General features: G+C 39.5%; 1 protein-coding gene and 1 pseudogene across 1 annotated transcript in view; one reads left to right on the top strand and one right to left on the bottom strand.

Moving 5' to 3' along the window:
• Window positions 1–14,107, top strand: part of AGBL1 (AGBL carboxypeptidase 1) — a 4,745,443-nt gene that overhangs the window by 1,165,375 nt on the left and 3,565,961 nt on the right. The window lies entirely within an intron of this gene.
• LOC122807394 lies at window positions 7,774–7,922 on the bottom strand (annotated as a pseudogene).

Here is a 14,107-nt window from a genome sequence, read left to right as displayed (position 1 = left end):
ACCTGCATACAAAGTACAGAGTTCAAGCCTGAGGTATTCCCTACCACACCACCATGAGTCTGCTCTAGCCACCAGTATATAGTAACTGGGGCATTTCACACACAGATACACACACACACACACACACACACACACACACACACACACACACACACACACACACACCTTGTCGCCGAACAGCCCCAGCGACTAGCTAAATAACTGTAACTGCTTCCACACACACTCTGCATGCTTACCTTGTCGCTGAACAGCCCCAGCCCCACTGTCGAGCTAAATAACTGCTTCCACTTACTGCTTGGTTACCGCCGATATCCGAACAGCCCCTTTACCTGTATTCCTTGCGCGATTGGTCCATCCCAAAGTATTCCTTGCAGTCCAAATCCGCGATTGGTCCTGCCTGCGACTGCTGCAGTCCGGAGTGCCTCCATTTTGTGACGTCATCGCTGCACAGACTTCTGGGCATCTTGGGGCTGAGATGCCTTCCCCCCTATCTAGACTGCTGAGAAAGCAGTCTGAGAGCATGTGCGCATGCGTACATGTCCGGGAATTGATTTTGTGTTTCTCTGTTCTGTTTTTAATTTGTTTTTTAGGTGGGAGGGCTGCAGTCCTGCAGTCCTATGGCACAAGTCGCCCCTGTTTGCCAGGGATGATGGGGAGTATCCTTGTTTGGGGGTCCTATTCTCTAATTCATTAGCAGATGCCATGTCACTCATTGAGGGAGAGTTGGAATGTAGATTCATGATGCATGACCAGGATGTTATCATTTTATTTCTCAGGTGATATAATTTACAAGGAGGGTAATGTTTCTGAATGCACTGCTGTAAATATTAGACATTGTCTTCCTACTTTGTTTGTTACTGGAATGCCTGTGGGAATGGTCACATGTGTCTAAGTTTTTGATATCCTGTTCTTTGTCCTACATTTCTATTTTCTTGAAAAATAAGTAAAAACTTTAGTGAAAAAGATAGAGCATTAATGATGGCTGGAATTGTAAACATGGTTAAAAGCAATAAGAGTGCCACTGTTTTAATTGAGGGTTATAAAGGAAGAGCTACATATTGAAGATAAGCCAGCTATCATTCCTGTACAGATTTAACAGGAGACATAATTTCAATTCTCCAGTCTCACAGGTTGCGTGAATGATGTATCACACCCTAGACATCCACATCCTGCCCCCACCCCCCCATTAGGGAAACCACCGTAAAAAATTTCTCCAAAGCCAACTTCATGCTTCTTAAGACAGAAGTGGCAAACTTCATGACATACATGCAGACAGACAATGGAGGTACGACTGTTGAATCCTACACAAATGCACTTTAAAAGCACTTACATGAGTGCATGGATTGTGCAATCCCTAACAGAACCAAGATGCTATCCTCCAAAAAATGGAAGCCAATCTGGTGGTCCCCTGCCATAAACAAACTCTACAACGAAAGAAAGAAACTGTTGCAAAAAAGAGTAAAATTCCATGACTGGAGGAATTCCCTGGTCAGCCTCAGTAAAAAGCTGAGATCCCTCATAAAATCCTCCAGAGCAAGTTACGAAAACAAAATTGCCACTGATTCTAAAGGCAACCACAACACATTCTATAGCTATGTCAAGAATCTCAATGGCAACATTCAGATCTGCTCTGAGTTGCAGCACAATGGCACTAAATATACAGAACCAACTGATATTGCCAGCATCCTGGCAGATAGGTTCAGTGCTAACTTTAACCCCCTCTCACCCCCTAAAGGGCACATCTCTATACCAGAATGATGCAAAGTTCCTGTAATGACAGCTGCATAGGTAAAAAACACACTCTCCAAAGCCAAGAACACAGCATCCATGGGACCTGACAACATCCCAGGCTGCGTTCTACATGAACTACAGAATGAACTGGCACCCCACCTAAGTACCATGTTCAGTCATAGCCTCACCTCAGGCTTTGTGCCCATTGAATGGTGCACCACAATGGTTATCCCACTCCACAAAGGGGGAGCCACCACAGAACCTGGGAACTACCGCCCCATTAGCTTGATGAGCCTGGTCTGCAAGGCTGTGGAACGTATCATCTTGGAACTTATAAACAATGAAATTGGTAATCTCCAAACTCTGGACCCCACCCAGTTCAGGTTTGTAAAAGGCAGATCATGTCTCCTAAACCTGATAAACCTCTTTGAAGCGGTCACCAAAGCTGTAGATGAGGGTAAGGTGGTTCACACAGTCTATCTAGATCTTGCCAAGGCTTTTGGCACCACCCCCTACTCTGGAATTATAGATAAACTCATTAAACTAGGTATAAATCCCTATGTCACAAGATGGGTTGCCAACTGACTCACTGACAGAACCCACACTGTGAAAGTAGCAGACTCCAAATCTGACTTCAGACCAGTGACAAGTGGAGTACCACAGGGTTCAGTCCTGGGTCCACTCCTGTTTGGTATCTACTTCTCAGAAGTACAGGCTAACATAAAAGGTCTTTGGCTAACAAAGTTTGCCGATGACTGCAAACTAGTAGCCATAATTGAAACTCCTAAGAATGTGGACATCCTACAAAACGGCCTCACTGAGTCAGATGCCTGGTGTCAAAGCCATGGCCTCAAGCTCAATGCCAAAAAGTGCATTGTCATTCCTTTTGGTAAAAACTCTGTACCCATGAACTACCACATAGGCCGTAGACTACTTAACACCAAAAGTGTGATAAGAGACCTTGTAATACAGGTGGGCAGTAGTCGCTCCTTTGATAATCACATCACCACAGTAGTTAGGAAATCCTTTTATGTGGCACACCTCATCAAAATAGGTTTCTCATCCAGGAAAAAAGAGGTTATTGTTCCCTTCCACTCATCACTCATTAGACCCATTATAGAGTACAGCACCCTTTTGGTATGTACCTCATAAGACATCTACAACAACTAGAAAGGCCGCAGAAATACATCACAAAGAGGATTACTGACCTTAAGCAGATGCCCTATGCAGACCGTCTCAAAAACTCCAGCTTTACTCCATCACATATTGCCTACTCAGAGGCGATCTCTGCCTAACACACAAATCTCTGTCAAACCCAGACCTGTTGGACATGCTTCACTTAAAAAAAAATCCCAATACCTCTGAGCTCCACGCTCTAGGGACCTAAGCCTTGTCACCACAATAAACAGAACATGCTGGAGGGATAGATTCCTGTCCCAGAGACTTCCCATACTCTGGAACAAACTACCTATAAATATCAAACAAAGCTCCTCATTAGCACTCTTCAAGAAAAATTTTGATGATTGGATGGGAGATAGAAAATTCACCTCGGGGATCACTTCTGTGGATCTGCTCAACAGAGGCACAGGAAAATAATTTTCTTGGGTGGCAAAAGCCAGGGTACCTTTTGGCTAGGCTTATATAGGCCCTAGGGCCAATAGCCTAGTACCTACCTATGAACCTATGAAACACAATTTCTAACCCTGATATCAAAGTTGGATCCCTTTCCTACTAATGATAGTGCATTAATGCATTGAATTACAAAAATATGTCCTATGCTAATTTGTTATATGGGAAGCCCAAGCACTTGCACATAATATAAATCCTACTTTTAAAGTGTTGTCTCACACCTGAAAAGGGTTCCATCACATTCTCTTCTTTGCCTTTTCCATTGACAGTGTAATGTTGCTGCAACCAATGACTATCAAGAGATACATTGAGGAACAAATGCTCTTGTGTGCATTCAGGTTATTTTTAGTATGTTTTCTTAGGCACATGCAGTAACTCTGTTATTTGTATACTTTTAGAATCATTGTCAGTCATTGTGAATATTCTTGTATACCTGCTTCCAACATTGTATTGTCTAACACCTATCTGCACATTAGTAAGTTGGCCATGTGTTCCTCATGGTCAAACTGGATGACAGATACTGCTCCCCCCCTTTAAAGAGAAGTACTGAATTAAGCCAGTTTATATGTTACAAGTTTAAAACATCTTGTACTACAGGATTACAACCCTATCTGTGAAGTACAGCTTTATACCCTATGTTTCAGGTGTATGACATTATATACTATTTGTTTAGGTTAAAAAAATGACCAAACTCTTTGGGTGGCACCGGTCCTTTGGCTATTTATTGAATCACTGAAAATTGTATTGGAAACCTTTGCAACTGTCATCTTGTCTTCTAGTAGAGAACATGGAATACTTAAAGTTTCTTCAATAGGATGCTCTTCAGCAATGCTTATAGATGCATTCAGTTTCTCTTGCTACACCTGCCTATCCACAGGATATATCTGGAAAGACCCATACATATCTGCTAGATGGGCAATAGCCACCAGTCATTATTTCATAATTTCTTGCTGAAAATGCATGCCATTTTGTTGAAATAAAATAGCCACTGGTTTAAGACTACAACAATGTTTACAAGGTGATTCTTTCTATAATACCCCTTAAGGAGGAAATGGAGAAGAACAGCACCAAGAATTATAGGTCAATCTGAGTAATCAGTCGGATTACAAATAAACTGAATTCTGACTTAGACATTGTTAGGATTATTGGGAAGTTGCTTCATATGGGTCAGCTAAGTTAGTTGAGGCGTGATCATCGAACAGTAAATGGAAGCTTGGAGTGAAATATATGGACTGGGTAGAAATGATTGGACAAATGTTTGAAATGGTTCTTATGTGCATTAAAAAGGCTTTAGAATTAGTGAAGATGAGGTTTGAGGAAAACAGGCTAAAGAGGTGAAGGCAGTCTGTCTTATCCCAGTGATGTAGATAGCAGAGTCTGATTTAATACCAAGGCTAGATCAACTGGGGAAGGAATTACACATCAGATGGTAGAGTGGGGGATAGTTGACTACATTTTAATAATCTAATTAGAGGTGCTTGTTTGGTATCAGTAAAGAGGTAAATGGTGGCACTACTGGTGATGCTAAAGATGTTTAAATGCCTCAGTGTAAATTTGGGTCAGTGGTTTTATCTTTAGATGTGGGGCAAGTTGCTGAGATTGCCAGTGGTACTAGGTGCAGCAAAGAATTTCTGGCTTAATCTCTTCTTAAAATTAAGTAAACTGTGGAAGCAGGTGGGTGTCTCAACTATGGAAACATTAAGATTCACCTCAAGCAATAGTAGAGTAAAACAGACCCACTGGTGGAAAGGATTCATGTTGTTTGCATAATGGTTATCTTGCAGGAACTGTAGTAGGTATATATAATATATGCTACTCATCATGTCAGCACAAGGGAGGAGTGATCAGGTATGCTGCATGAATTATGTTTAAGACAAGTGTGAAAGAAGTAAAGGTGTAACTGGCTATGGGCAAAACCTGATAATACGAAAAGAGTGGAGTTTAGAATATGCCATATTTTTGCAGCTATGAGTTCATAGGTTCATAGGTTCATAGGTTGGTACTAGGCTATCGGCCCTAGGGCCTATACAAGCCTAGCCATAACAATTTCCTGGCTATTTCTTCCCACAATATTTACTTCCCTGGACCCCTCTCTAGCAGGGTGACTGATGTGAGTTGGCAGCAAATGTAAGACAATTTCAGATTAGAGAGATGGAGAGATGGAGAGATGGAGAGATGGAGAATGGACAATGTGAATATTCTGCCACAGGAAGTAATCATTGTGTGCTATATTCTGGAAGTAGATGGGAGCTATGAAGCTGGATGGAGAAGCCTCTGCAGAATTCAGGGATATGGGGGTTGAGGGAGAACTTATTGAGCAACCCAGTATTAGAAATTAAGAGTGCGGCCTTGGAAGGATTAGGTTGAGAGAAGAGATGTTTTTGTCTCTAACAGAGCACAGGCAATGAATGGAAAATGTTTTCTCCATCTTCTTGCCAGTAACTATTGGTGTCCCAAAAGGATATATTTTAGGCCCCATGCTTTTCAACATATTCATCAGGTCCTTTGCACTGCTGCACAAATGCTACCCTAGTTCAATATGCTGACGTCTCAACCCTAATCTGCTCTGCTAAAACACTGTCTCTCTAAACTCCAAGATCTTACACAAATATCTCTTGCAACATGGCTAAATAATTCGCAACTACTTCTACACCCTAAAAATGCAGCTCTTTACCCCAAAACACATATCTGCAAAGGCCATACTATTCATTATCATCTCTGACAGCGATACCACTATAGTAAAGTAGACTACACAAAATTACTGAGTGAGATCATAGATGACCAGATGAAATTCAACCACAATGACTCACAGACAGTGAAAAAAATAACTCATGAAAAATTAGGTACATTATACAGAGTAAAAACCTATGTAATTGACAGAGACACAAGACCTATAGCCTCTTCTTTCTTACTCACATCTCCCCTCTATGCTATGTCTTCACTAACCTTCAAGCGTCACAGCTGTCTAAACCTGAGCAATGTTATAATTAAATAGCCAAGTTTACAGTAATCTTTAACAAGAGAACACACCACTACCTAGCCCCCTGAGAATTACACTGGTTAGAGCTACCAGACTGCCAATTTCTTTCTCAGCTAACTATAATAGACAGACTTCTGTATAAGGCAGAAAATTGTCCAGACATTAACAACTTAATACAATGCTATTCCCCAAGTAGAATTTTGCACTTTAGGGAAAAAATACTAATCTTGATAACCAAATCATCTAATACTGAAGGCAACTCTCTATAGTCAAATAATGTAGGTAAATTATGGAACCATATTCCACTGTCACTAAAATCCATTCAAAATGCAAACTTGTTTAAAATATATCTTAAACTTCACATACCAAATTAATGGATCTGTTCCTGTCTATCTCCAGGATAAATGCCACTGTTAATCTTTAGCTTGCCACGGTGTCAATCCATTTCTCTTCATTCAGAATCCTATGCCCCACAACCAGGCTTCATCAGTGCCTGAATAGCTTTACTAACATCTCACAGCCATATGCATAGGTTTGTGACACTGTTTACCCACCACCTCTATACTTCTAATAGAAATCTTATGATAGCAGTATATAATTGCATACTTTTCAACTGTCTAGTTTTTTTGCCTCATATTTTAGGGCCTTTGTCTCCCCACTGTTTTAGCTTTGTAAATATTTCTTGTTCTAAGAGATAGAGAGGTATGTGTAACTGCCTCTGTACCTGCTTAATACAATATTAACATGTTATGCTATACAGGGTTCCATTTCTTTGCATTTCTAATCACTAATAACAAAATCTATTTATCTATTTGATATGCCCACTAACAAGCTTCTTCAAATGCTTAATGTACGCTCACTCCTCTACCCACCCCCATTCCCACCCACCCCATATCAATACCTTTATTCTTACCCCCTGTCACACCCATATCTTACACCCCTTCCTGTCTTCCAGAAATATCTCTAATTTCCCTTCCCTTTTCCTAAACAGTTCTCTTAACATCTCTACTGATCCTGTTCTTTTCTCACTCTCACTGACTCCCCCTACTGGTTCCATACTCAGTTCTTCTCTCTTTCCCTACTAGTCTAAACACCTTCTTTACACTCTGCTGCTTAACTCAAAAGCAACTGATTTTTCTTAACTTCCAAAATGACTATCTCACCTTATACTATTCTCTAGCTGCCTCCATTACTTCTTCTCTCATTATTGACCACATGTCTTCCTTATTTAACCCCCAGTTAGCAATAGCCCTACAAATCCTCAAGGCTCTCTCTTCTCTTATCCACATCAGTCTATTAACATCACATCATCTATCCTCCCTATAAATAATCCTCTTCCCAGAATCAGAATTCCTCTCGTCTGCACCATCCATTCAAAAACTAAAACAAAATATCTCTGTGACTATCTATATAAACATGTTTCACTCCCTCCCTGTCACCGCCACTACCATAAATTATGAGGTTGAGTTTCCCACATTTGGGAAAATCACAGGGGTCAACCCAACCAAAATGTTCAATGGAAGAGCCTCACCCTGGGGAAACCACCTTCTTGATCGTGGTATTCGCCCTGCCAGGTAAGTATCTGGTGACATTCATCCTAACCCAGAACCGACCTCTGCCTCACTCTCAAATAATACTATCCCTCAAAAGCAACATGTCCCTACCCTGCCAAAAAAGCACATCTCATTCTTACTCTTTAAACATCAGAAGCATACTTAATAAAACTAGTGAATTCCATGCCTGGGTTGCTAACCATACCCCTGATATAATAACCCTAAAAGAAACATGGATGAAACCACATATCCCAGATAGAGACATTCTTCCACCAGGTTATAATATAGTTTGTCTAGATTGACAGAAAAAAAAGGGGAGGAGTTGCCATAATCCACTGTAACCATCTAACTCTAAGTATCCCATCTTTCCCTCCAGCAGAAATTCTGGCAGCTACCTTTAAACTTAATAACTTCTCTTCCATTACTGTAATAGCTATCTATATTCTTCCAGGAGATAATAGTCTCCTGCTTGAAAACTTTCTTTCCTATCTCACTGAACACTATTTGAATGAAACAATTCTCCTTGATAACGTAAATATAAATTGGCTTGCTCTAAATGACCCTAACTCTTCCTCCTGTATTAACCTACATGGCTTTACTCAATTAATATCAACTCCTACCCACCATAATAACTTACAAATCCCCAGTACTTTACTTGACTAGATACTTGTATCCGACCCCTCAACATATCACAACCCAGAAACCCCACCCAATTCCCTTAGTGATCACTCCCCAATAAAAGTTATTAGGTTTACTCCCCACTTTACTAGATCATATAGATATATTACCTGTCATAAACTATCCAGCTTTTCCCTTGACACCTTTAAGACCCTTCTCTCTAGAGTTAACTGGAATCACCTTAATGAGCTTACTCTGGATGAAGCTGTCCAGATCATTTAACTCTATCTTTCTTATTATACTAATCTCTCTTGCACCTCTCTGTACCATCAGAATAAAATCTAAAGTATCTCCATGGCTATCTAAGGCAACCTGCACCCTAATGAGAAATAGTGACAGGTTGTGGAAAACCTGGATGAGAAATAAACTCCCTGCTGAATTTGAAAATTGCAAAGAACTCAGAAACCTGACAAAAAATGCATTGCTAAAGATAAAAAATGATTCTACCTTAATCCTCCTAAAGCACTAAAATCTAATCCCAAAAAATTTTGGAACTCAGTCAACCAAATTCTACATCCTGGAAACCCTTCCTCCCCTAATCCCTACCTAAATAGAACACCAGAAGAAACTGCCACTATTTTTAACACCTTCTTTATAGAATTTGTATCAAAGATGATTAACTCTATCCCCCCAGCTAGTGATTCTACTCCCTCTGTCCCATTTCCCAGTCCAAACTCCACTAAACACTTTTCTCTTCAACCTGTATCTATAACTTAAAGAAAAGTCACTACTCTCCACATTAAAACCTTATTCTGCTTCAGCTGATAATATTCTTCCCTACTTCCTCCATCTAGCAGCTGATACTCTTGACTTTCCTGTATCCATCTTGATCAACCTCTCTATCTCTGAGTCTAAAGTACCATCTATCTGGAAAGAATTTTACACTTTACCTATCCACAAAGGAGGTAACTTTCAAGAAATCTCGAATTTAAGACCTATAGCCATTCTGTCACCCCTCTCTAAACTACTTGAAAAATGCATTCACAAGCAAACTCTGCAATATCTAGTACAGGAAAACCTATTTAAGCCTATTTAGCATGGTTTCTGCCCAAAACACAGTACCACCATTGCCCTTATCTCTTTTACAAACACTATTCCCCAGGCTCGTGATAACAACAAACTTGTCTCCTGTTTATTTCTAGACCTTTCTAAAGCCTTTGATACCATCTCACACACTCTACTTCTGACTAAACTGACTAATCTAAACTTCTTCTCTGCAACTGTCACCTGGTTTTCTAGCTATCTCTCCTATCATCTACAATCAGTGAAATGGCTCTCTGCACTCTCCCCCTCCCTCCCAGTAAAAATGGGCAACCCCCCCCCCAAGGATTTATATTGGGTCCATTAGTATTTAATATTTTCATCAATCTATTCCACACTTCTTGCTCTTAGTCATCTCTTGTACAATATGCATATGATTTCACTGTGATCAGTCTCTCTGACTCAACCTCCAGTCTCATCTCTACTACTCAGGCTGCCTTTACATCAGTTGAATTCTGGCTCACCAACAATCATCTAATCCTGAATGCAAAAAAAAAAAATCTCTTACTCTTTATCCCAAAATCTCTTAACCGTCATAAATCTAGTTTCACTATAGTGTCTCTCAATAAGACTCCAATAGCAGCTGAATCTAGCACCAAGCTCTTAGGCATCACTATAGATGATCAACCTAAATTTGACTTGCACATTCACAACTGTATTGGGAAGACCCATCAGAAACTAGGCCTACTATACAGAAACAGACAGTTTCTCACCTCCAAAGGCAAAGTAACCATCTCTCATACCTATCTTTTACCCAGTCTACTATATGGTTCTCAAATACTTACTAATCTAAACACCACACTGCTAGCAAAACTTACCGCAACCTATAACAAAGTAGACAGATTCTCTGCCCAACATACTTACAAAACTCCTCACTGTATCTCACTTAAACTGGCTGGAACTACCTAACCTGCTTCTTCTCTCTCTCAGCTTCAGATTATACACTCTGTAGTATACCAACCTTTCTACTGCCCTAACATATCTTCCTTTCTATCCCACTATTCTACTAGATCACTCCGAAGCTCTGACCAGGACCTACTACTTATCTATAAGCCTAGGACAAACATTGGATGCAATCTATAAAGCTACCATCTTACCATCACATGGAATAAGCTTCCACTTCAAATTAGATTACTAAATCAACCAAGACAATTTAAAGCAGCTGCTAAAGAACACTTAAAAACTCTCTGATCTTGCCTCTGTACTTACCCACCATAAACTGGCCCTAGCCTTAAACCTCTCACTAATTTGACTACTAACCTTATCGTTTGCCTTCTACTCCCTCACTGTCTAACACAACCCTCTGCTTTGCCTTGCTAACCAGTCTCTTTCAAGCCATGATTTCATATGCCTCAGCCTAACTCTTCTCTTCCTAAATATTCCATCTAAACCATCACCTGAAAGTTAACTATTGTTTATGTAAATGTAATACTTTAAGACTCTATAAATTTGTTTTCTCTCATGTAGCCTGTTTTTAATGAAGACTTGTATTACTTGTTATAATGCTGTTACTACTTGTAAAAATGACTTGGTCATCCTTTTTGGTATATTCTGCTTCTGTAATTGTGTACTGTACTGTATAATGTGTTGGAGCTTTTCTCCCCAGGCCTCCGCTGAAAAAGGGCTATTTTTAGCTGTGTCTGACTTTTCCTGGTCAACAAATGTAAAATAATAAAATAAATAAAATCTACAAAATACATTATCTTTTACACTACAATAATTGCTTTTGTTTCATATGAATGTGATGTACTTGGCAAAAGTACATGTAATTGTTAATGTATATTACTTAATGTCTGTTCATATATAGTACTACTGCATGTCTGTTTAAAAATGTTTGCAATATGTTAGAGCATTTTTCCCCAGTCTTCTGCTGAAAAGGGTTATTTGACTAAACACAGTTAGACAAACCCTGTACATAAAACCAAAAAAAAAACTAAAATAAATAAAATAAAATAAAGTTGAAGAAACTTTGATTGAAGAGAGAGAGAGAGGAGAAGGGAAAAGATGTGTGACAGGAGGTAAGATGTGAGATTCAGCAAGAACTGGGTGGTTGGCAAAGGTGTCTCAAGAGATTAATGTCCATCTATTGACATTGTTTCTTTGACTGCTGTTAGATTAAAAGAAAATTACGTGAAAGTGTTTTGGCAATTCACAAAAATATTTCTTTTTGCAGGGGGAAAACTCTCCTGCATCCCTGATGTTGGGGTCAAGCACCCCACATCTACCAAAATTATATAGATACTCCAAGGATACACAACAATGGAGAAAAGGGAAAACTCCACTATTGCCAAAAGGTGTTTCAGCACAATGCCTCTCATTTATTGGCAGTTGAAAAAACAGCTGTCAATAGACTGCCATACATCTCAGAGAAACACCTAAATCCTTATTCTTTCATCCTTAATTATCTTTTTCACTATTTTGTAGAAAATAATGATGATCAGAATTATTCCCTTTAAATAGCCAGCCACCTCCTCTATGTGATCTAATGTCATTTCTCTTGAATTTGTCTTTCTTTACTGTGGAAAATCATTGTCCCTTCCAAAAACTAGTCTTATTCCCACTTGCTATTGCTGTGGCATTCAGCCTTCTTATGCAGTTCATAAGAATCAACAAACATCTCACTTTTTATTTCTTGTCTTAACCACATTTTCACCATTTCTATCATCCTTTTTAGTCTTCAAGTTAATCTTCCCTATTTTTACCCTCTACTCACTAGTTATCTAGGTTCTCTGCTTTTGTTCAACTCTACTGACGACTTCTCTGTCAGCTCCTGCTCTGTCTGTACTCTTTAAACTCTCTAGCCATACTTTTCTTTCCATCATCTGTCATTTAGACTTTTAACAATAGTGTTCTGCAGACCTCATTATATTCCCTGACTTACCCTCATTTTCTCTACTCAGCCCTTTTAAATTACTCCCATTTCCATTGTCACATTGCTACTCTTGCCCTTTTAAATTACTCCCATTTCCATTGTCACATTGCTACCCTTGCTCTTTTAAATTGCTCCCATGTCCATTGTCACATTGCTACCCTTGCCCTTTTAAATTACTCCCATTTCCATTGTCACATTGCTACCCTTGCCCTTTTAAATTACTCCCATTTCCATTGTCACATTGCTACTCTTGCCCTTTTAAATTACTCCCATTTCCATTGTCACATTGCTACCCTTGCTCTTTTAAATTGCTCCCATTTCCATTGTCACATTGCTATCCTTGCCCTTTTAAATTACTCCCATTTCCATTGTCACATTGCTACTCTTGCCCTTTTAAATTACTCAAATTCCCATTGTCACATTCCTGCCCTTGCTGCCTGCAGCCCATCCCATCTCTTTTACAAAGTTTCCTTCTTTACTGCATTTTTATTTATGTCCTTAGACACCATTTCCCTTAATAAATGTCTTAACTTTATTTATTCTTACCCATCATCTGAAACTCTACCCTCCACATTTCTTCAAAACTGTTATGTATTGTCCAAGTAACTTGTATATAATTGTTTATACCTTGGCCACCTGTCTATGCTACCTGCTTTCCTAAGCAGGTTGTTATTAGCCAGGATTACATCAACTCACTTCCCAGATGGAATTCAGCTCTTACAAAAGTGAACTGTTGCATCCCCATACCAAAGCCTGTGCACATCACTCAACCTTCTGTCTTCCATTTTCAGCCTAAGAGCACCCTTGAGTTATTACCATTGTTGTCCTGTGTTGTCAAAAAGCTATCAAGAGTGGGCACTGACACAATATTATATTCTCCTCAAAGGCTACATTATCTCACTCTTCCCTTTGTTTATACAATGGCTTGAAACATCCCATTAACACCTTTACTTTGTTCTTATGTGTCCCATATATGGAACCTACTATTACGCACTCCTTCCATCCTCTCTTACATTTATCTAACACCAATTTCCCCTACCATCTCTCATTCGCCCTGTCTACCTTGTCACCTTCCCCTTTCAAGCATGTATTTCATAGGATCTGTCATAACTGCTACATCTCTTTCCAGTTAATGTTTATTTTTTTGCAGCATCACAAGATTTATTCTCTGCTATGTCAACCTCTTTCTCTTTCTTCACACTTCTTGACTGAGATCTCTAAACCCTTCCATACTCCATGTCACATTTCAATATACCTGCTCTTTTCTCCTCGTCTATAACTACCTGTCGTCATCAGCATAACCTTAAGGCCATTATCTCCTGCTGGAGGTATATCTAAAACACTTGGGCGCATATTGGAACAGCACTCCCTCCTCCTGATTACAGACAGCATTATGCCTGCACACTAGCTTTAACCAAATTATCATATGACTTACATCCTCCTATTTTTGTTTGCTGTCCACCCTCATACCTCATTTTCGACCAATATACCCATGCATCCCTTATCTTTAACACCACTCATTTATATTCCTCATCATGCCTCACATCGCAGGAATGTTTCCAACTGTGCTAGCACAGGCTAGCAAAACAGCAAGTCTTCCCATTCTCTAACTTCTAACTGCTA

Source organism: Protopterus annectens, chromosome 7.part0, assembly GCF_019279795.1.
Source record: "Protopterus annectens isolate FY-2018-M chromosome 7.part0, PAN1.0, whole genome shotgun sequence".
Lineage (NCBI taxonomy): Eukaryota > Metazoa > Chordata > Ceratodontiformes > Protopteridae > Protopterus > Protopterus annectens.
This window is presented reverse-complemented; position numbering and strand designations above follow the sequence as displayed.